The following is a 25,122-nucleotide window of genomic DNA, read 5'->3' as shown; positions in this document are numbered from 1 at the left end:
AAATAAACTTACACAGGCAGAGTGCTGGTGAGTTGGTTGTTCTCAAGACAAATGCTAAATGCTTTGAGTCTCTCTGTCCTTAAATTGTTAACACAGTACCACTAATTCATTTCAGATTACATCATTTCTTTCTGATTCCCAGACTAACAGAAACACAGAGCTTAATAGCCCTTTTGATCTTGCAGCTGGTCAGGAAGCCGGAGCAATAAAAGAAATTATATATGTAAATTCTAGCCATTAACTCGGGTCTGAAAACAATAGACCAAATGCCTCCCTCTGGACATCTTGGCTCCGAGTTTTAGATCAAAGTTTCACAATGCTTGACTTATCAACTTTCTTACAGCAGAGTGCACTGTTGTTACATTTTTTTCAGTTCAACATCCAATACAGTCTCTTCACATTTAAGAGAACAAGCCTGTGCCTTGCATTAATTTTTACAAATGACAGAATTATCTACAAAATTATGTCTAGCTAGGTTGGTAGCCTTCACCTATCTTCACACAACTAAGGGAGGTTAGGGCGTTTACTGCCTTCTTTTTGCCCTTCACAGATTTTGTTGCTTTATATTTCTTTGACTTAATAACTGCCACTCTACCAGTAAATTTCTTGCCAAAAGGCTTAGGGTAGCATAATCATCTGCAGCACAGCTCTCTTAGGTCCCAAGAGTGTAAATGCAAGGCTTAGTCAGTGCTGGCATTTGTGGCATCATGGATTTAGGGTTGGAAGAGAACAAGTTACAGATTACTGCATATCAAAAAAACATATGTTACCATTGTTATATATTTTGATATTGCATAACATGGAATCATAACAATCATATGCTAGTTTAAAAGTTAAATTGTTGAGTAATACTTTGAATGTCTTTATTGCTTAAAAGCTGTTAATATGCACCTATTGTATTATAACTCAATCATCCATAGAGTGCATATGATAAATTACTAATCACTGGCTGTGTGGCATAGAGGGATGATTTCCTGACTATGATCCAACCTCAGATGAAATTAGTAACTCATTCACTGGTATATTCAGCTGGGGAGGGACAGGAATGATTAGCCAGAGTGTGTTTACCTCTTCTGGAGGAAGTGTTGGACAACTGTGTCTCAGGATATGTAATCTAGCTATAATCCTCAGTGAAGATTTGAGATGAATACAACATTTTCATGGGGGGGTCTCTTTTTGATGAAAATGAGACTTGTGGAAGTGGGTACCAAACCATCACACCTCCCCATTGCATGCCCCTTCTGCTTTTTTAATGGTATGCACAGGGGATAGTAGGTTTTGAAATACCCCTGTGATGGCTGTTTGGATGATGGCTGCACCATGACCATACTCTCAACTGATAAAAAATAATGAGCACGTATTAAAAGCTACTTGTTAGAATCTCAATGTCTGGGATGTAGGGAGATAAAAATAGCACCTCAGTAATTAATCAGATAAATAAGACCCTCATCTAATCAAGAAACTGACATTCTACCAACAGTTAACTTTCACTTAGCCACTGGAGACAGAACCTTCTCAAAATATTTTTCCACATCCTAGAACACATTAAGACATTCAGTAATATGCGAGCTAAACTATCATTCATTCAGATAAAAGCTTCTAGAACATAGTCCTAAAAGTCCACTATACTGTCATAAAATACATAAACTTTAGAAATTATAAACCTTGCGTACTGTTAGCAGCACAACAAAAAAGTATATGACATACTGTCAAGACTATGATCAAAAATAGATCCACAAGAGTCCCTACTTTTATAGCTATTACAATTGTTTGTATATGCAGGTTGTATACCACAGAGGCCATTTGCACACAGCACAGAGGTTATTTAATTCATCTTGCAACGTCATTCCTCACTCACCCTTTGCTGTACTTGTCCAAGGTTTCGGAAAACAGACTTTCTTTGCAAATAGTTCAACATACAAGTCCTCTGGTGAAAGCAAGTCTTTCTCAGAGAATTTGAAATGGGCCGAAGCAATGGACAGTTTAGTATGGTATGGTGAATTAGCAGTTCTGGTGCTACCACTCAATCATGCACCAATCAGGTAAACACTAGATGCATTTGTATTTCTATATGATGTTTATGTGCAGTAAGGCTCTTGCCACCCCTATACTGCCTTTTTTAGGGGGTGTTCCAAAGACCAAACTAACACCATAACAGCTATAAATAAATGCAATCTGAGGGTCATGCTGCTCAATGCTAGAAGTCTAACTCTCAAGATGCACTGGCTCAAAGCACTCCTCAAAATAGAGATCATCAACATTTGTGCTGTAACGGCGATCTGGTTTAAAGCGGCATAAAGCACCCCTCCACTACTCATTCCACACCTTTCTGCCCCAAAACATGGACCGAAGCTCCAAAGGCAGTGGTGTCTCCATATTCATAAAGAATATGCACACCACCAGACCAGGTAGCCCAGCATAACGCATCTGAAATACTTCAGGTACAACTAACACTGGGTAAGACGGCGATCCAGGTTATAGCCTGCTGTAAGTCCCCAACCATGTCCCTAGACTCTCACTCCATGTTCCCAAGCACCCTGGAATCTATCAAGGTCCAACCCAATACTCTCTTACTAGGAGACTTCAACTACCCCTCCATCAACTGGGAAAACTACTGAAGCACCAATACACTGGCCCAGTGCTTCCTGGAATTCATCATTTCCAATGCCCTGGACCAGCTCATTCTGACCCCCTACTAGAGGAAGCAACATCCTTGACCTGGTTATTACTAACATGGGCAACCATTGTTCTACACCAATAGTCAATCCCTTCCTGGTCAGATCTGACCATAAACTAATCACCACTGAAATCCACATTTCACCCACACCTTCCCGCAAAGGTAACCACCTTAAAAACCTTCTCCAAAGCTGACTTTGGACTCCTAAAAGCAGAGGTGGCTAACTTCATGGCACCCATGCCAATGGAAAGTAGCTGCATGACTGTCGAATCATACACCAATGCACTATACAAACATGTACATAAATGCATGGAACTAGCCATACCCAACAGAACCAAGATGCTCTCCTCCAAAAAAAGGAAGCCAATCTGGTGGTCTACTGCCATAATAAACTCTACAACAGAAGGTAGAAATGGTTGCAGGAAAAAGGTGAAGTCCCAAAGCTGGAAACACTCCCTTATTAGCCTCAACAAAAAGTTGAGATCCCTCATCAAATCCTCTAAAGCCATCTACGAAGGCAGAATTGTGGCAGACACTAAAAACAATCACAAAGCTTTCTCTAGCTATATCAAGAACCTCCATGGCAATACCCAGTTTTGCTCCAAGTTACCACACAATGGTACCTCCTATACTGAGCCAACAGATACTGCCAACATACGGGTCGACAGATTCAGTGCCAACTTTACCCCCCCCAAAGGACCAGTCACAATACCGGAATAATGCCATGCACCCAGCATTACTGCAGCACAGATTAAAGCTGCACTGTCCAAGGCCAAGAATAGAGCTTCCATGGGACCCAATAATATCCCTGGCTGTGTTTTACATGAACTACAAAGCAAACTGGCACCACATCTGTGTGCCCTGTTCAGTCACAGCCTCACCTCAGGCTTTGTCCCTACTGAATGGTGCACTGCTACAGTCATCCCTCTCCATAAAGGGGGAGTGACTACAGACCCTGGGAATTATCGCCCCATTAGCCTGACGAGTCTGATATGTAAAGCTATGGAGCATATCATCATGGACTTGATTAGCAAAGATACAGGAAATCTCCAAATTCTAGACCCCATGCAATTTGGCTTTGGAGATCATGCCTGCTCAACCTGTTTGACTTCTTTGAATCAGTCACCAGGGATATGGATGAAGGTAAGGCAGTGCATACAGCCTACCTTAAATCGGACCAAGGCCTTTGATACCACTCCTCAATCAAGAATTATTGATAAACTCACCAAACTAGGCATCAACCCCTATATCACTAGGGGGGTTGCAAATTTGCTCACAGATAGAACACACACTGTGAATGTAGCAGACTCCAAGTCAGACTGCCGACCAGTCATGAGTGCAGTCCCACAGGGATCGGTCCTGGGTACTCTCCTGTTCAGCATCTACTTCTCAGAAGTCCAGGCCAACACAAAGACACTCAGGCTGACCAAGTTTGCAGACGACTGCAAGCTGGGAGCCATTATTAACTCCCCAAGTGATGCAGACATCCTACAGAAAGGCCTCACTAAGACCAATGACTGATGTCGAAACTATGGCCTTAAGCTTAAAGCCAAAAAATGTGTCAGCATCCCTTTTGGTAAAAACTCAGTTCACACTAATTACCACATCGATGGGAGCACACGGAACACTGAAAGCTTTATAAGAGATCTGGGGATGCAGGTTGACAGCAACCTCTCCTTCAACCACCACATTGCCATTGTGGTCAGAAAGTCCTTCTATGTGGAACATCTCATTACCAAGGGTTTTGCATCCAGGAAGAAAGAGGTCATCATCTCTCTCTACTCTTCCCTCATTAGACTAATCATCAAGTATAATGCCCCATTTGGCATGTACCTCACTAGAACACAGCAAAAAGCTTGAAACCAAGACCAAGTAAAAAGTATAATCCAAGGCAGCGAAGAGCAGCAAGAAACAGCGATGAAGCCAAAGGTAATCTACACAAAAAGTTTATTCAAACACACGACATAAATTTCTCCAAGTCCTTCTCTCAAACACACAACATAAATTTCTCCAAATCCTTCTCTCAAGCGCTTTCGCTCAGTGCAATACTGAGCTTTGTCAAGATAAAAATGCAGGGCAGAACAACCTTATTTGTAAGTCTCTTAATGAGATCATGTGCTTTGTTAATTAAAACCAGTCAAGTTACAATTAAAATTAATTGGTGACCAATTTAAAATTAAACAGCAAGATGTACCTCACTAGACACCTGCAACAGCTGGAGAGGCCACAGAAGTACCTCACAAAGAGGATCCTAGGCATTAAACACATGTCCTACATGGACAGACTCAAAAGACTCCAGCTATTCCAGGTCTCATATCACCTACTTAGAGGCGGTCTCTGCTTGACTTACAAAGCTATGTCTGACACAGCTCTGTTAGAAATTCTACATCTAAAGAAACCCCAATCCCTCCGCACCACATGCCCCAGAGACCTAAACCTCATTACCACTATCAACAGAACATGCTGGAAGGACAGGTTCCTCACCCAGAGACTGCCCATGCTCTGGAATAGACTTCCCATACATGTCAAGCAGAGCACCTCGTTGTCCCTCTTCAAGAGAAATCTTGATGAGTGGATGGGTAATAGAAAGTTCACCCCGGTGATCACTCTAGTGGCTCTACTTGATAGACGCACTGGGAACTACTGTTGGGTGGCACGATGCCAGGGCACTTCTATGGGCTAAGCTTGTAAAGGCTCTAGGGCCATTAGCCTAGTACATGCCTATGAACTTAACCTATGAATTATTAATGCAGCTCATTTTATCACATACGGCTTCTGTCACATGTGCTTTTCTTACAGTGGTTCTCTTACAGTGGTTGATAGCTAAAACAATCAACATTTCTCCTTTTTTATATCATTAAGTGCCTCTCTGCCCTCCAGCTTCCTCTTCAGCAGCACCAGCTGGGTGTTGGTTATATACAGCAATCAAATGGAAATGGTTATGTCTGATCAATGTCAGTAATAATTGCCAAATGAGCGTCCTAACCATAGTTACAAATGTAACCCAAACACAAACTTATATCCTTAACCTATACATCTTAACTTACAAAATTTCATAAATTGTACAGATTTTTGCCTCATATTTTTGTCTGTTTATCCTAAAATGTGTGTGTGTTTCACTATGTTTTGGCAAATCACTGAGCAATTAAGTCATACATAATGACAGCCATTTATGAAAATGAGTTTCCTCTGCACTTTTGTATAAGCTTTATCAAACATACCCTATCTTAAACTCAGTATTAGCTCTTCTTCTCAGTGGATTTGCAACAGCTAAATATAAAAGGATACTGCAAGTTAATGTGTGTTTGGCAATTGTACAGATTAAGACACACTATTTTGATTCAAGAAGCTATGGGTGTGCCTGGTCGCATCTTCACTGACTGACAGGCAGTAATGCCAGACATCAGGGTTTCATAATTCTTTTATTCAGAAAATGCATACCGATTATAGGTTCATAGGTAGGTACTAGGCTATTGGCCCCAGGGCCTATATAAGCCTAACACAATATCAGGAAACAAACAAAGGCCAGCAATTCGATTCCAAAAGCTTTATTGGCAGTAAAATAGGTGCAAACATTACACCATAATACTCTCACAGCAACAAATCACGAAACCTCAAACTAGTTTCGGTAGAGCACCTTCATAATTTACAAAAGGAGAGGAGTCATCTCAGCCAACAGCCAGGGAACCAAGCGCCAACAGCGAGGAAGACACGTCAGTAAAACACAAACCCACGCACGTTAAAGCTTGCACGGCCCAACACAATATCAGGAAACAAACAAAGGCCAGCAATTCGATTCCAAAAGCTTTATTGGCAGTAAAATAGGTGCAAACATTACACCATAATACTCTCACAGCAACAAATCAATAGTTTGAGGTTTCGTGATTTGTTGCTGTGAGAGTATTATGGTGTAATGTTTGCACCTATTTTACTGCCAATAAAGCTTTTGGAATCGAATTGCTGGCCTTTGTTGTTTCCCTGATATTGTGTTGGGCCGCGTGCTTTAACGCGGCGGTTTGTGTTTTACTGACGGTCTTCCTCGCTGTTGGCGCTTGGTTCCCTGGCTGTTGGCTGAGATGACTCCTCTCCTTTTGTAAATTATGAAGGTGCTCTACCGAAACTAGTTTGAGGTTTCGTGATTTGTTGCTGTGAGAGTATTATGGTATAATGTTTGCACCTATTTTACTGCCAATAAAGCTTTTGGAATCGAATTGCTGGCCTTTGTTTGTTTCCTGATATTGTGTTGTGCTTTAACGTGCGTGGGTTTGTGTTTTACTGACGTGTCTTCCTCGCTGTTGGCGCTTGGTTCCCTGGCTGTTGGCTGAGATGACTCCTCTCCTTTTGTAAATTATGAAGGTGCTCTACCGAAACTAGTTTGAGGTTTTGTGATTTGTTGCTGTGAGAGTATTATGGTGTAATGTTTGCACCTATTTTACTGCCAATAAAGCTTTTGGAATCGAATTGCTGGCCTTTGTTTGTTCCCTATATAAGCCTAGCCAAAAAATGTACCCTGGCTTTCGCCACCCAAGAAAATTATTTTCTTGTGCCCCTGTCGAGCAGAGTCACAGAAGTGATCCCTGGGGTGAATTTCCCAGTTCCCATCCAATCATCAAGATTATTCTTTAAGAGTGCTAATGAGGAGCTCTGTTTGACATAGATAGGTAGTCTGTTCCAGAGTATGGGATGTCTCTGGGACAGGAATCTATCCCTCCAGCATGTTCTGTTTATTGTGGTGACAAGGTTTAGGTCCCTAGAGCATGTAGCTTGGAGGGATTGGGATTTCTTTAAGTGGAGCATGTCCAACAGCTCTGGGTTTGACATAGCTTTGTATGTTAGGCAGAGATCGCCTCTGAGTAGGCGATATGCAATGGAGTAAAGCTGTAGTTTTTTTGAGATGGTATAGGGCATCTGTTTGAGGCCAGTAATCCTCTTTGTGAGGTATTTCTGTGGTCTTTCCAGTTGTTGTAGATGTCTTGTGAGGTACATACCAAAAGGGGTGTTGTACTCTATAATGGGTCTAATGAGTGATGAGTAGAGGGGAACAATGACCTCTTTTTTTCTGGATGAGAATCCTTTTGTGATGAGATGAGCCACATAGAAGGATGTCCTGACCACTGTGGCAATGTGATTACCAAAGGAGAGACTACTGTCCACCTGTGTCCCAAGGTCTCATCACATTTTTGGCATTAAGTAGACTACCAGCTATGTGGTAGTTCATGGGTACAGAGTTTTTACCAAAGGGGATGACAATACACTTTTTGGCATTGAGTTTCAGGCCATGGCTTTGACACCAGGTATCTGTCTCAGTGAGGCCCTTTTGTAGTTTGTCCACATCATTAGGAGTTTCGATTATAGCTCCTAGTTTGCAGTCATCTGACAAATAATAATAATAATAATAATTTGAGGTGGTGGTATATTTTCACCAGCTACATTTTAGCACATTTGACACATATAGAAAAGGACTTTGTTAGAAAATGAATAAAATTCACTGAAAAGGAATTTACTGTATATCATTCAAACAGAAAGTAGCACGATGTAAAAAGGACATGACACCATATCAAAATTAAAGAGTATGGTTTGAAAAATGCATAGTAAAAAAACTCATATCCACAAGCTCTTGTATGCATATAACCAATCAAATAAAACTTAAACGTCTGTCATTATTTAGTGACTTTGTCTATTATTCTATCAACTTTCTAAGTATATAACAGCAGTACTTAAAATCTGTCTCTGACTTTGGGCCTTTGTCCCTGTTACAGAACTGAACTTCTGAAATTGACACCAGTTAATCAGGACCTCTGGGAATCCAGGATTTCAAACAGACAAGTGCAGAAACTAGGACAAAGTAAAATATTTATACATGTGTTTCTTTCCTCACAAGGCAAGAGCAGTCTAACCAGTGATAATCACGTGTTCCTGCATCCAGTATAATATTTAATTATACAAGTATACTACTTCCCTGAGATGTACAATTACTACATATTTAAGTCACGATTAGTATTCCTTGTTATGCAACTCTTACTAAAAAGCATGTTACTAAAAGCATGCAAAGAGCAGAAAGGACCTCAAATTCATGTTGTGCTGTCCTTAGAAGATAGCTAAGAATGCCCAGTGTCATCATCAGAAAACTTGAAAATCAGATTATTCAAACTGCCTTTTTAAATGTAAAATGTACTGTTCAGTCTCTGTACTCATCAAAACACTTGCTAATTTATATGGTTTCATGCAAGTCTGCTCATTTCAGCATATGTAATGATTAGTAACCACTGCTGACAGAAAGTCCATTCTTCTCTCAAAGTAGACTGCAGTTAAAAAAAAGTTGAAAAGATAAATGTCACGTTGCATACACCTAAGGGTCTGGGTGTTGGCAAAATATACGGTGATTGTACAGATTAAGACACGTCAAGATGTGCAATATCAAGCCATGCACTCCAAGATGGTAAAAGCAAAATGTAATGATACCCACTTAAAGATCACACAGACAAAAAAAAATCCTGCATTTTCTTTGGGATGGTTTCCTTTATTTCAGTAAGGCTCTAGCCTATCAATTCAGATAATGTGCTATGAATATTTCTTCATTTACATTTTATGTGTTTTTGCAAATGCGAAACATGCTATTTTTAGTAAAAATTACTGGTGTATACAACAGCAGCATCGGTTGATGAATGAAGAGAATGAGAGGGAGAGAAGGTTGGATGCTGTGGGAATAGTGAATCATGAAGTGCAATGGATTAGCAAGGAGGAAGTAAGGATAGCTATGAAGAGGATGAAAAATGGAAAGGCTGTTGGTCCACATGACATACCTGTGGAAGCACGGAGGTGTTTAGGTGAAACGGCAGTGGAGTTTTTAACCAGATTGTTTAATGAAATTTTGGAAAGTAAGAGGATGCCTGAGGAATGGAGAAAAAGTGTTTTGGTACCGATTTTTAAGAATAAGGGCGATGTGCAGAGCTAGAGCTGTAGTAACTACAGAGGGATTAAATTGATTAGTCACAGCATGAAGTTATGGAAAAGAGTAGTGGAAGCTAGGTTAAGAAGGGACGTGATGATTAGTGATCAGCAGTATGGTTTCGTGATGGGAAAGAGCACTACAGATGCGATGTTTGCTCTGAAAGTGTTGATGGAGAAGTACAGAGAAGGTCAGAAGGAGTTGCATTGTGTTTTTGTAGACTTAGAGAAAGCATATGACAGGGTGCCTAAAGAGGAGTTGTGGTATTGTATGAGGAAGTCAGGAGTGTCAGAGAAGTATGTAAGAGTGGTACAAGATATGTAAGAGGGTAGTGTGACAGCGGTAAGGTCTGCGGTGGAAGTGACGGATGTGCTTAAGGTGGAGGTGGGACTACATCAAGCATCAGCTCTGAGCCCTTTCTTATTTGCAATGGTGATGGACAGGTTGACAGACGAGATCAGACAGGAGTCCCCGTGGACTATGATGTTTGCAGATGACATTGTGATCTGTAGTGAGAGTAGGGAACAGGTGGAGGAGACCCTGGAGAGATGGCGATATGCTCTAGAGAGAAGAGGAATGAAGGTCAGCAGGACTAAGACAGAATATATGTGCGTGAATGAGAGGGAGGAGAGAGGAATGGTGAGGATGCAAGGAGTAGAGGTGGTGAAGGTGGATGAGTTTAAATACTTGGGATCAATAGTACAGAGTAATGGCGAGTGTGGAAAAGAGGTGAAGAAGGGAGTACAGGCAGGATGGAGTGGGTGGAGAAGAGTGTCAGGAGTGATTTGTGACAGACGAGTACCAGTAAGAGTGAAAGGGAAGGTCTACAAGAGGGTAGTGAAACCGGCTATGTTTTATGTGTTGGAGACAGTGGCACTGACAAAATGGCAGGAGTTAGAGCTGAATGTGGCAGAGTTAAAGATGCTAAGATTTGCACTGGGTGTGACGAGGGAGGACAGGATTAGGAATAAGTATATTAGAGGGTCAGCCCAGGTTGGAAGGTTTGGAGACAAAGCCAGAGAGGCAAGATTACGTTGGTTTGGACATGTGCTTAGGAGGGATGCTGAGTATATTGGGAAAAAGATGCTAAGGATGAAGCTACCACAGGTAACAGGAAAAGAGGAAGGCCTAAGATAAGGTTTATGGATGTGGTGAGAGAGGACATGCACGTGGTTGGTGTGACAGAGCAAGATGCAGAGGACAGGAAGAAATGGAAACAGATGATCCGCTGTGGCGACCCCTAACGGGAACAGCCAAAAGAAGATGATGATGACAACAACAGCAGCATCCTTAAAGAAAACATTGTTTATCCAACAAATTATTTACATTAGTATGATCATTTGTATTTTCTTGTCATCTCAGTGCTCACACACATTTTACAAGCTTCATGCTGTAGTGCAGTTTAGCAATAAAACCATCAGCTTATAGCAAACACTTATTTTTTTCTTCCTTCATCTTGACTGGGCATGAATAACCCCTTTTCTGCTACCATTGTTTGGCAAGTATTAAAATGGTACAAGCAAGACCAATGGCATACCTGTGTTCATACTTCTATACTGTGTTCTGAAGACCAGCTCCTAGTTTGTTCCACTCAACATCCATACATATGGCATATCATTGAGCAACAAAGTCACTAATATGACAGACATTTGAGTTTTATTTTATGGGTTATATGTATCCATAAGCACATAGAAATTCATATTTTATACACTTTTGTATAATCTTTTTGAAACATACTTTTAAAAATGGTTTACATTGTGCTACTTCATTTTTTTTTTACATTTTGTCACTTCCTGTTTGAATGATACGAATTCCTGTTCAGTGAATTTTGTTTCTTTTCTGATGAAGTCTCTTTCTACATGAGAGGAGAGCAGGTTTGTGGTTTGTAGGAAAGCACTAAAAATAAATTTCATGGAAATGTATAGCCATATGGACATTTTGTATCAATAAGCATTTTCTGAATAAAAGAAGTATGAAACTCTTATCAAGCAGTATTGTCCGTCAGTCAATGAAGACATGCCCAGCCAGTCCCACAACTGCTCAAATCAAAATGTCAGTGTCTTAATCTGAGCAATCACCAAATAGATGTTAACTTGTAGTATCCTTTTATATTTATTTGTTGCAAGCACACTGGGGAGAAGAACTAATACAGAGTACATTACATAAACAGATAGTATAGTGCAATCTACAGTTTTGAGGCAAGAAATTATGTATTTCTCAGTTATGTGTCTATTCTGTATTAAAACTATAAACACTCCACTCCAACTAAAAATAAAAAAAAAAATCATAGATGTTAGCGTGCATTTATGTTATTTCCAAAACTGTATAAAGTATGTTACCTTCAGCATACAGTAACCTGTAGCAAATAAATAACAGCAAATTAAGTGTAAGTGTGCTTTGTACACATGTTATGCAGAAAATATTTGAATTGTACTCCTTATGTACTGTCTGGACTTGTGCAGAGAATATTTAAATCACATTTATTGTATTAAATAACAGCAAAAAACTTTTAAGTGTATCTACTAAAATATGGGCAATAATGGAGAACAATGAACTGTGGTAGTGGGCTTGCATGTTGCTTACAATGGCAAGTGGTACCGTGATGTGATAGCTGCATACTGCTGCCACTGCATTCTAAACTACCATGGACAGTATTTTAACAAGTAAAAGACACATTCTGATGTTATCTGACATATACAACTTTGAGTAGACAAACTTAAATGCTCTCATCTCCCTTGTCAAGCACTTAACATCGCTTACCTCCCTCACTGAGCATAAAACATGTTTACAACTGTATCATTTTGCAGAACATCCCTGATTTTGCATAATATTTTTACCTTGTCTCTTTTATTTTGTTTTACTTACAGTCAATCAATAATGCCAAACATTTGAGTTTCATAATTATCATTATGAAAATGCACATTGATGCAAAACCTATTGCTCTGTTAACTTTTAAGCACTCCAATTCTGTATTTTATTCTTGCCTTAGCCCTATTAAAATTTTTGTTTTTCTGGTAAATCGCTGAGGATTGCCATCAGTCAATTATGACAGACATAATAGTTTCATACTTCTTATTGTTCAAAAATGGATGTTGATGCAAAAACTGTTATTCTATTAACTTTTTAAGTGGGGGAAAGAAAGCTTCACAACATACATGTGTAATACTGGAGTACTACTGCCACAAGATATACAGGTGTCTGCATTTTTGACCATAATTTATGCACATTCCAGTATTCTCCATTATCACCACAAAATGTACATGGCTGGACACATTACAGTTCCTGTGATCACTTGTTACAATTGTTCTTAAGCAATTAGGACATATAAGATTTTGTGTATAAAATTAATGGTTTAACTTATTTCTGTTTAAAGCTGTTATAACCTGCTGAATCACCATGGGATGTTGTAAATTTGTGAAAATATGTCTTCACCTGCCCCAATCTATACTGGCATCTGCATTCTTGATTGCAATTTATGCACAATTCAGTGTTCTCCATTCTCACCAGAATATGTACATGGCTAGGCATGTTATAGTTCCTGTGATCACTTGTTAGAACTGTTCTGAAGCAGTTAAGACATACAAGCTATTGAATCACTTTTGTAAATTTTAAAAATATCTAGCCATCTCAAAATGTCCAAGATGGGAATACATCAGACTCTTGTACAGCCCCTTCTAAGAAAGTATACTGCAGATTATTCTTACTGCCCAAGAGTCAGATAGAGAGGTGGTGTTACATTACTTAAAAAGATATATAAACATATGTATTTTACTGTAATTTTGTCAAACTCTTTGACTGACTAATACATCTATACTCCTTTAATCAGCCTGTGGTGCCTTGCTGATTTGGTTTTTGCTAATGTTCTGAGCTCTCTTGTATGGTGATTCCTGTTACAGCCCCTCCTGACCCACCACATGTACTAAGAAGTTGAGACATGCATTGAAACTTTAGTGTACATGAGGGTTTGGCATAAAGGTTAAAGCTTTCACTCCACAAAGACAAGGATTTTATTCTGGCTACTGGATAGGCTTGTTATAGCCTACAGACTAATATCCTTGTATTTACCCATGAACATCGAACCTAAAAGTCAGTTTTGAACCCAAAACATTTACTTCACAATAATACTGAAAGTATAGTTCTTAATCTCGTCTCCAGAGTCATTGACAAATCCAGAAATAATCAGGGACATTTTTAAAATACTAGCACTATTAACTTGAAAAATTGACGGAATAAGAGAATGTGAGTTAACATGAATTTTCTGAAGTAAAAGAAATATCTAACTCTTAATTATTGTCTTTATTAAGTATAATCTATCACTTTTTCTCCCGAAAGTGCTAGCTTTAGAAAGGATTAGGAGGGCCAGTACAAAATTTTGACATAAAATCAGGGAAAGCTGAGACTTATGTGAAGGTAATCGCTTCTTCACCACACATGCCTCCCACTTTTATCTCAGAAGCAGCCATGCTCACTTTTTTTCTGCATAGCTCATGTTTACCCTGCTTCTACACAGCCTCTAGTCGCTAGCTAAAATTTATTTTACTTATTTCCATTTGTTGACCAGGTTAGTCCAACTAGGAAAAAATCTCTTTACAGTGGAGGCCCTGCCTGGGAGACAAACTCCATGTTTACATATTAAAACATAAACCATTAGAAATATAGCATGTAGTTTATAATTCTGAACTACCCAAAGTGTGTTTGAGAAATGTAAACTGTTTCCAAAAACATACATAGGCATGAACAAAAGAAAAGAAAGACTGCATACATATGATGCATACAAAAAATAGGGAGCAGAAATTCATATGTTGGCTACGTACAAGTAGAAAAGAAAACGGTTATAAAACCATACAGTTAGTGTGATGAGGGGGTATGATTACCCAGGTGCAAAGCAGGAGCATAACCAAGAAGTGGACAGGTATTGCTTGTGTCTGGCTTTAGAAGATTTCTCTTGTTATAGTTGTTGTAGTTCAGTTGGTATGCTGTTCCACTGTTTAGTGACATAACTTGAGTAAAGTGATTATGTAGGTATGGTTTTAGATTTAAAAGAAATTAGGAGACATTTATTTCCTGAGCACAATCCACTTCTAGGCGAGTAGTGCTGGAGAATGCTGTTTAAAGGAGGACAGTCTTCTGGTTTATAAATTAGGTGGTGTGCAGTCATGAGTTGTGTGTAGGACAGATATTGTCGGAGCGGTTTGTAAGAGAAATATTGTGGAACTCAATCCAGTGTAATTGTTTAAGGACAATACAATGATGTGTTCTGGAAGGAAGATTAGTTGTGAATTTAACTATCTTATTATATGATCCACCAAGTTTCTTCATAGGTTCATAGGTAGGTACTAGGCTATCTGCCCGAGGGCATTTATAAGCCTAGCCAGAGTGTGTCGGCTTTCGCCACCCCATTGATTAATTAACTGATTTTCTGTCAAGCAGAGCCAATGAAGTGATCCCAGGGGTGTATTTTCTGTTACCCATCCACTCGTCAAGGTTTCTCTTGAAGAGTGTTAGTGAGGGGCTCTGCCTGATGCAATTTGGAATTTTGTTCCAAAGCATGGGGAGTCACTGTGACAGGAATCTATCCCTCCAGCATGTTCTATTTATTGTTGTGGCGAGGTTTAGCTCACTAGACCGCGTGGCTCGCAGTGACTTGGATTTCTTTAGGTGGAGCATGTCCGTCAATTCTGAGTTGGACATGGCTTTGTAAGTCAGGCAGATATCACCTCTGAGTAAGCGATATGCCACTGAGTACAGCCGGAGTTTTTTCAGTCGGGCAGCATAGGACATATGTTTGAGGCCAGTAAGCCTCTTGGTGAGGTACTTTTGTGGTCTTTCCAGCTGTTGGAAGTGTCTTGTGAGGTACATCCCAAATGGGGCATTGTACTGATGGGTCTAATGAGTGACGTGTAGAGGGGCACTATAACCTCTGTTTCTAGATGTGAACCCTTTAGTAATTAGATGGGCCACATAGGAGGATTTCCTAACTACTTTGGCAATACGATTGTCAAAGGAGAGATTACTATCTACCTGGGTCCCCAGATCTCTTATTACCTCTTCTGTATTAAGGGGGCTGCGACCTATGTGGTAATTCATGGGTGTTTTGTTTTCTCCAAATGGGATGACTATGCATTTTTTGGCATTTAGCTTGAGCACTCAGAAAAGAATTCCCCTGCACGGAAGCAATTGCACGGCATCAATGTACTAGGTAAACAAAAAACAATAGCCAGCAACTGTGAGCTGTATCAACTAATATAATTAGTTATAGGTAAAAAAACGCAAAAATAACAGACCGGTTTCAGCTATGGTATTCACCTAGCCTTCATCAGTGTAAATATTCACAACATTTTCAGGTTCTTTATATACATTTACATAATTGGACTTTCTATATAGGTCAAACATCCAGACCTTTAAGGATACGCATTTCAGAACATCTAAGTGACATAAAATGTAAACACATGGGCAATGCTTTGTACAAACACACATTGAAACATACCACAGCCAAATTTCATTTTACTATTATAGACAAAGTAATTGGAGATAGATCTAATAAATCAGGGTTGCACAGTAAACTGAACACTAAAGAAAAGAAATGGATTGTAAAATTAGGTGGACTTTTCCAGCCAGGTCTTAATGAATATTTATGACTTTGTATATTAATGAATATTCGTGAGCTCACCAATGACAGTCTGAGTCTAATTATGTAAATGTATATAAAGAACCTCAAAATGTTGTGAATATTTACACTGATGAAGGCTAGGTGAATACCATAGCCGAAACCGGTCTGTTATGTTTGTGTTTTTTTACCTATAACTAATTATATTAGTTGATACAGCTCACAGTTGCTGGCTACTGTTTTTTGTTCATTTAGCTTGAGGCCATGACTTTGACACCAGGTGTCCGTCACAGTAAGGCCCTTTTGGAGGATGTCAGTGTCAGCCTGAGAGTCAGTTATGGCTCCCAGCTTGCAGTCATTGGCGAACTTGATTAGCCATAGTTTTCCTGTGTTTGCCTGTGCTTCTGAGAAGTATATGCCAAACAGTAGGGGTCCCAGGACCGAGCCTTGCGGGACACCACTTGTGCCAGAGTCGGACCTGGAGCCCGCTATACTTACCCTGTGAGTTCTGTCTGTAAGCCAGTTGGCAACCCATCTCATGACTTAGGGGTTTATGTTCAAGCTGATGAGTTTTTCTGTAATACCCGAGTGGGGGAATGGTGTCAAAAGCCTTGGCGAGGTCAGGGTAGGCTGTGTGAACCACCTTCCCCTCATCTATGGCCTTGGTGACTGTCTCGAAGAAGTCAACCAGGTTTAGTAGGCATGATCTGCCCTTAACAAAGCCGAACTGGGTCGGTCAAGTGTTTGGAGGTTCCCAATGTCTTTGTTAATGAGTTCCATGATGATGCGCTCCAAAGCCTTGCAGACTAGGCTAGTCAGGCTTATGGGGCGATAGTTACCAGGGTCAGTTGTGGCCCCTCCTTTGTGGAGAGAAATAACCGTAGCTGTGCACCATTCTATGGGCACGTAGCCTGTGGAGAGGCTGAGGTTGAACAGAGTGTTTAGGTGGGGGGCTAGTTCGTTCTGTAGTTCGTGCAAGATGCAGCCTGGGACATCATCTGGTCCCACTGACGCTGTGTTTTTGGCTTTTGAAAGGGCTGTTTTCACCTGTGCATCTGTGATTTTTGGGACACTACACTTTTCCAGTATTGTTGTGGGCCCTTTTGGAGGTGAGTGAAGTTTGCACTGAATCTATCTGCCACGATTTTGGCAATATCAGTAGGTTCAGTATATTTTGTGCTATTTTGCAATAGTTCAGTGCATATCTGCGATTTGCCACTTAGATTCTTAACATAGCTAAAGAAGGCTTTGTGGTTATCTTTTGAATCCTTGGCTATTTTTCTTTTGAAGTTAGTCTTTGATGATTTCATGAGGGACCTTAGTGTCTTACTGATACTGACCAGGGATGTCTTTCCTTCTTGGGATTTGCCTTTTTTCTGAACTAATTTCCTCCTTCTATTGTATAGCCTGTTTATTGCAGGGGTCCACCATACTGGTTTCTTTCTCTTAGAGGAGTAAGTCTTGGTTTTGCTAGGGATGGCATGATTCATGCATCCCTGTAGGTGCTCATAGAGTGCATTTGTAAAGGTTTCTGCATCTTGGGCAGCGTTATCCTTTAGCGTGGGGGCTGTGAAACTTACGACTTGTCTTAAGTAAGGTGAAGTTTGCTTTAGAAAAGTTTTTTACTGTGGTTTTCTTAGTTGGGGTGGTGGTGGGGTGTGGACATGCAGAGGGATTAGTTTATGGTCTGATCTAACCAGTGACAGATTGACCTCCGGTGTGGAACACCTGTCGTCCATGTTGGTGATGACCAGGTCCAATATGTTTTCACCTCTGGTAGGGGAGATTACCAGCTGATCCAGGGCGTTTGATTTGATGAATTCCAGGAAGTGCTGGGCCTGGGAATTTGTACTCGAGTAGTTTTCCCAGTGAATGGTAGGGTAATTGAAATCGCCCAATATCAGGGTGTTCGGTAGGACCTTCATGTTTTCCAGTGTCTCCAGAAAGTTGAAGTGGTGGTCCTGGGTCATGGAGGGTGATCTGTAGCAGGCCACAATTTGCATTGCAGATTTGCCCGGTTAGTTGCACATGGATGATCTCAGAGGTAGCATGCTGCACCACTAACCTGGAGGTGTACGTATCCTTGATGAATATGGATACACCCCCTCCTTTTGTGTTTCGGCCCATGTTCTGTGGCCGAAACGTGTGGTATGAGTTGTAGCTCAGTAGTGCTGGGGTGCTCTCTGGAGCCTTGAACCAGGTTTCAGTTACTGCACAGATGTCAACGTTCTCCATACTGAGGAGTGCTTCAAGCATGTGCATTTTGAGATTTAAACTCCTGGCATTGAGCAGCATAACCCTCAGTTTTTTGTCAGTTGTGCTGTTTATGGAGGTGGGTTTGACATTTGAGCCTTGCCTAAAAAAGGCACTATGGGGCAGCAAGACCCTTGGCCAGTATTTGAAAGCCTAGGGGTGACAGGAGCAAGCAGTCTCTTGTGAAGCAACGCGGCTTGTCGAGCATGTCGTCCCAGGCTGACAGACACTGGATCCCCTTTGAATGACACCAGAAGCTTAGCCAATTGTTAAAATTGATCATTTTTTTCTTTATACTGAGGTATCATTCTTGGTGAGGGCAGGATGCTATTCAGGGTCAGGGTCATACCAGCCTGGGCTGCATGATCAGAGAACTCTTCCATGTGTCTTTTCATGTAGTCCAGGGAGGTACGTCTCAGGTCATTCACACCAACACGAACAATGACAGAGTCATATTTGTACTTGTTCTGGAGTGACCTGAGTGCTTGTGTTATGTGGCGGATTCTGGCTCCCGACAGGCAGCTAACAGTAACCTTCTGCTTGTCCAGCCTAGTGAGTGGGACGTCAGTGCGTCTGACTATAGAGTCACCTATTACTAGTGTGTTAGGTATGTTATTTCGCCTTAAGGGCTGTGATTGTGTGGCACACTGATTTTGTGTTTTATGTGTTGTCTGGTTTGTGACGGGAAGTGCATGTTGTTTGGGTGCCTGCTTTGGAGGTCTCTTGATGCTTTTGCAGGTTTTTATTTAGTGCCTCCAAGTATGCTTTGTGTATTCATGTGTATTTTTTGCCAGTGCTGTTTAAGAAGGTCTGTGTGCAGCTGGAGGTGTGGTGCAAGTGTTAACCTTCTCCTCTTGACTGCCTGTTCCAGTCTTGGGTGGAGACAGCTTAGCTTCCAGTTTGGCTGTATAATTGCATCTCTCGCATATGTTAGTGTTTTGCTCATATATGTAGACTGCAAGTCAGTATTAATGGGAGCTGCCTAAAGACCTCATTGGAGAAGATAGGATGAAGTTATGGTTTTCCTAGCACATGCTGAGAGATATAGACTAGTTTGATAAAGTGCACCAAGTTTTTGGTGGTGTGTAGTTGCCTGAAGAATATGATGCCCAAATTTTAGATTTTCGTCTACGACAACACCTAGAAATTTAGTTTGTGATACTGTTTCTATTGTAGTATTGTATTCTGATGTAATGCTAAAGGTTTGGTTTGGGTTTTCTTACTGTTTTGGTAAAAATAGCACTAACGTTTGTTTTCTTAGCATTTTAGGATTAGATTGGAGGTGTGTAACCATGACTCAATGGATGAGACTATTGGGTGACCTGCTGAAGGTACAGTATGTTAGGAAGAAATAAGGATAAAATCATCTGCATATTGCACTATGTTGGCATGCTTGGCTCCTGTGTGGAGATCATTTATAAACATATTAAACATTGATAGTCCTAAAATTGATCCTTGAGGAGCACCAACACAGTCTGGAAGAAAAGATGAGTATTTGTTTTATGGATTGTTGCATATTTGAGATGTAGCTCTGAAGCTATAACAGAGATGAGCAAGCAAGTCCTAAAGAATTAAATGTGGTCAGTAATGTTTGATGAGAAACTGTATCAAAGGCTTTAGATGGGTCTAGGAAAAGAGAAGAGATGAGATTATCAAAGGCTTTAGATGGGTCTAGGAAAAGAGAAGAGATGAGATTACCCGTACTTCTGTTAGTGAAACTGAGGAGGGCAGTCTCTGTGCTACGGTGGGGCCAGAAACCATGCGGAGTTCGACAAAAAAATGTTAATGGTTGCTAAGGCTGTCAAAAGTTACAATCACACTCCATAACACCCCAATGCCTCTAATCCTAAAAACAAATGTTTCTTTGAGTTACTTAAATATGAAAATTTTAAAAACTTCTTCAGTTTTCTCATAGCCGGCTTTAGGCACCTGCTGAACCCATGGCCACGGGGAGCCCCCAATTCTCTCCCCGCATATGAGGGTCTCCACATGAAGCAGCCGTAGGTTTCTCCATCTCTTCTGCTCCTTGCTCAGCCCCTCTTGAGCATTATCAAGGCTGTATAACTTTTTCAAAAAAAAAAAAAAAAAAGAATCCCTTGACAAACTTGCCTGTAAGCTGCACTCAATCAGGTCTGCTTCAGTGAAGCGAGGAGCCTGATTGGCTTTGCTGTAATTGGTGGTCTGTTAGGTTGGTTCTGTAGATTATTGGCGTGAGGATAGATGGAGGATTCAAGTTTTCCAGCAGTGATCATGGGGCCAGCAAAGAAGCTGTATTTTTAACTGCCCTTGTAAGGGCAATTTCTAAAAGATCTGAAAAACTGTCCTTTTAAAGGCAATTTAAAAGGGCTGAACTGCTCTGGCCTGTATGTAGAAGTAAGTAGAGAATTAGTAGCAGCCATCTATCCACTGCAGAAAAGGTAAGTTGCTGGGTTTATTTTTAACTTTATTTTTTTGGGGGGGGGGGGGTGAGGAAACCTAAGGAGAGGATTGCATTACTTTTTCGTGCAGAGTTCTTGTGCCAAGATGATTTTTTTGGGGGTGGGGCTGTGGTTGCAACAGTTTTATTTTACCTTTATCCAGTATTCTTCTGCTAAGAGATTGAGGAAGGGAAGCTTGTTTGTAATTAATATCCAGATTTTCTATAGTTTTTTTTTAGCTAGTCTTGCATAAGAATATTCATTGATGCATTTTTGTTTTCTCTGCAATTGTGCTGAAAGATTGGTGGGGGGGGGGTAGTGGCTGTGAGAATGAAGCAGAATGCACAGATGTTTTAATGTATACCAATGCAAACCCTGTTGTGCTAGTATCGTACTGTTTTGTGCATACTGACAATGTTTACAACTATGCCTGATGTTGCACCTTTATTCTATGATATTATTTTTTTTGCTCTGTCCGGAATTACTGTGCTGAGAGGTTGGGAGGAGAGTTAGCGGCTGTGAGAATGTTGCAGAATATACAGCTGTTGTTTTAATGTATACTAATGCAAACCCTGTTATACTAGTATTGTGTATACTGTCAATGTTTACAACTATACCTGATGGTACACCTTTGTTTTATGATGATTTTTTGTTTGGTCCAGAGTTATTGTGCTGAGAGGTTGGTAGAGGGGGTTAGGGGCTGTGAGAATGTTGCACAATGCTCAGATGTTTGCCTGGTATTTTTCTTTTCTCATTAAAACATATGGGGTTACACAATGCATTTTACTGCAAAACCTGTTATTCCAGCATATTTATTTGCTCAGAAGTGCATTGTTTTTTAATGTTATGCATTGTGTTATTATTTTGTTTTCACTTCATCTAGAATTATTGTGATGAGACACTGGGGGTTGGGGCTGTGAGAATTCTGCAGAATGTACTGATGTCTTAATGTGTGCCAATCCAAACCCTATTCTACTACTGAAGTTTATCATAGCAACGTTTTAAAACTATCCCTGATATTATGTCTTTGTTCTGCAGTTTTTTTTTTTTTTTTGATTTGTCTGAAATTGTTAAGCTGAGAGGTTAGGAGAGGGGTAGGGGCTGTGAGAATGCTGCACAATGTTTACATGTTTGACCTGTACTTTTGGTCTGTTACTCATCAAAAATGTGGATTCACGCAATGGATGCTACTGGAAAAACCTGTTATTCCACCACCTTTATTAGTTCATAAGCACAGTTGTTTAAATCCCTAACATCACGTTCATTGGTAGGTACTAGGCTATCGGCCCAAGGGCCTACATAAGCCTAGCCAACAAGGTTCCCTGGCTCACGCCACCCAAGAAAGTTATTTCCTGTGCCACTGTCGAGCAGAGACACAGAAGTGATCTTATCTTTGTCTTACTTATTTTTTTTAATTTTGTTTTTAACCTCCTCTAGAATTGTGCTGAGACTTTTTTTTTTTTGGGGGGGGGGGGTGGTCTATGCAAGTTCTGCAGAATGTACCGATTATGAATGCTAATGCAAATCCTGTTATTCTTATATCTTTCTAAGTTTATCATAGCAATGTTTGTAACTATCCTTGATGTTACATCTTTTTTCTCTGGTCATTTTCAGCTTTGGAATTATGCTAAGAGGTTAGTAGGGGCTGTGAAAATGTTGCACAATGTCTAGATGTCTGTTGGTTTTAGTCTGTTCATCAGCTATGTGAGTTCACACAATGCACACTACTGCAAAATCTTATTCTAGCATCTTACTAGTTCATAAGCCCAGTATTTAAATTCTTAATGATCAGTCTTACTGTAGTGCTATTTTCATCATGTGTGGGTGTCTACGTCCTGCGTGTGAGAGTCTGTGTAGCTATCTGTCTTGTGTCTCTGGCCTGTGTGAGGGAGTCTGTGTGGGTGTCCATCTTCAGTCTTGCTGTAGTGTTGTTTTTGTCTTATGTGTCTATGTCCTGTGTGTGGGAGTCAGTGTGGATGTCTTTGTGTAATTTTGTGGGACTGGCTACCTTGACATAGTACAGAGGCTTGTCATAATGTAATGTAACAACATTGCTACTAAATGCCAGTGAGTATGTATGTGTGTGTGTGTGTGTGTGTGTGTGTGTGTGTGTGTGTGTATATGTGTGTACATCTGTGAGTGGCTACCTTACTGTGGTACAGGGACTTGCCATAATGTAACATTGGTACTACATGCCAGTCCGTGTGTTTACCTCTGTGAGTGGCTATCTTTCTGTGGTACAGGGGCTTGTCATAATGTAACATTGGTACTAAATGCCAGTCAGTGTGTGTGTACCTCTGCGAGTGGCTACCTTGTTGTGGTACAAGGGCTTGTCACAATGTAACATTGGTATTAAATGTCAGTCAGTGTGTGTATATGTACCTCGTTAGTGGCTACCTTGGTGTGGTACAGGGACTTGTCTTAATGTAACATTGGTACTAAAAGCCTGTCAGTGTGTGCGTGCACCTTTGTGAGTGGCTACCTTGCTGTGGTATAGGGGCTTGTCATAATGTAACATTGGTACTAAATGCCAGTCAGTGTGTACCTTGGCATTTCAAGTATTTTTAATGGTCTGAATGTAGTAACAATAGAACGTGATCATTAAATGGTGCTTCATGAGCTTGACAGGGAAGGGGGCATGACAGCAATTTGGTCACACTTTCTATATTCACCTGGGCAGGGCCCCCAACTTGAAACTTGCTAGGGGCCCCCTGAATGCTAGTACTAGCCCTGAATTTTCTCACTTTTGTAGTACTGCACGAACAAGAAACCACACTTCAAAACAATGTAGCTATTAAATATGCCGCCTATACTGATGGCGGCATCAACAAACCCCACTAAAGTCCATCCTTCAACTACTAACACACCCCTAACATATGCACATAATTCATGATAAAAATAAGTAACAAATGCTCACAGAGTATTTATACAGCTATTATTTACAGAATGCATCTGTAAGGTACAATTACACAGTTCAGGTATCATAAACCTTACATTCCAGACCACTAGGGTTACTACCTGTTCCACTTTGCGAGGGACAGTCCTTTCTTTGGGCAGTTGTGTCCTGCAAAACAATTGTAAAAATGGCAAATGTCCTAAGATTTTAGGACAAAATTATTTCCTATATTTTATGTAATAGTTGCATAAAACAGTTATTTTGTATCTGAAACTCCTAAATGTTATAAGAAACAGAATAAGCATCTAAAATGCTACAAGAATAAGCTTTTATTTAGGCAAAAAAGTGAAGTTCTATCCTTTGTACTGGTCGTGGAAATGTTTCGGCCTGCAAAATCTGACATTTGTACCAAAAATGTCCCACTTTGGGCATTTGAAAAGGTGGCAACCCTACAGACCACTTATGATTCAGCATTCGTAACAACCATTGCATAGCTCTCAACCTTTCATCTCCAAAATGAGGAACACAAGCCCTCATAATGTGGAACAAATGGGCAAAATGTGGAACACATACTAATGGCTTACTAACAGCTTCAACTAGGAAGGTCATAGGATGGTTAAAATATGCTGGTTTTACTTATAAAGAAGATCTTTTAATGAATTAATATGATTGACTTCTATTTACCATAGATTTCACTTAAAAAAATTCCTAACACTGAATGTGTGACAGACCCTTTCAATGTGGAACATTGAGGAACTTCGAGGAACATGAACTTTGTTAAGACCCCAAATGAGGTACGTTCTTCGTAATGAGGTACACTTGAGATGTATGAGTCCATTGGCGATAAAGGAGAGCATTGGACTACACCTGTGTTTTGCGTAGTTTACGGCAGTCGCGTAACATCTAGAAGCTGCTGCTAATCATCTTGGCCACAGTTCTCAAGCTCATTGCGCAGTAAAAAGGAGCAAGACTAAAATAATGGATAGAAAACTCATTACTTTTACCCGTACCTCTCAAGTAATCTCATTTTGCGTCTTAAAAAAGTCCATGTTCCTTACATTTGAAGGGTATGTCACGTATAATTAATGTCACGGACAGCAGAGAGAGATATGCTCAGCAGTAATGAAAGGCTTGTTTTACTTTTATCATATTTAGTGGCGGTAATAGTTTCTGGTGATTACGGAGAACACTAGACTTGGCGTAAAGACGTATTCTGTATTGGCACTTACACGCGGTCCAGTATTATCCATTACCCTTCAATTGTTGTCATACGCATTTCCCTTTTTCCATCAGTAGTGACAACGTCAAGCTCTATAATGGTGA

The 25,122-nt window shown here is 40.3% G+C and overlaps 1 protein-coding gene across 2 annotated transcripts in view; it reads right to left on the bottom strand.

Moving 5' to 3' along the window:
- Positions 1–25,122, bottom strand: part of DNAAF6 (dynein axonemal assembly factor 6) — a 528,550-nt gene that overhangs the window by 502,992 nt on the left and 436 nt on the right. The window contains exon 1 of one of the 2 annotated variants that reach the window (XM_044057603.1): positions 25,029–25,115. The exons of the other annotated variant lie outside the window; for it this stretch is intronic. The gene's annotated coding sequence lies outside the window, so the exon portion shown is untranslated. Of the gene's footprint in view, positions 1–25,028; positions 25,116–25,122 lie in introns of those variants that run through there. 2 annotated transcript variants of the gene reach the window in all.

The sequence above is a fragment of the Protopterus annectens genome, chromosome 15.part0 (assembly GCF_019279795.1).
Source record: "Protopterus annectens isolate FY-2018-M chromosome 15.part0, PAN1.0, whole genome shotgun sequence".
Taxonomy (NCBI): Eukaryota; Metazoa; Chordata; order Ceratodontiformes; family Protopteridae; genus Protopterus; species Protopterus annectens.
The sequence above is the reverse complement of the archived record's forward strand: the minus strand, read 5'-3'. Positions and strand labels throughout refer to the sequence as shown.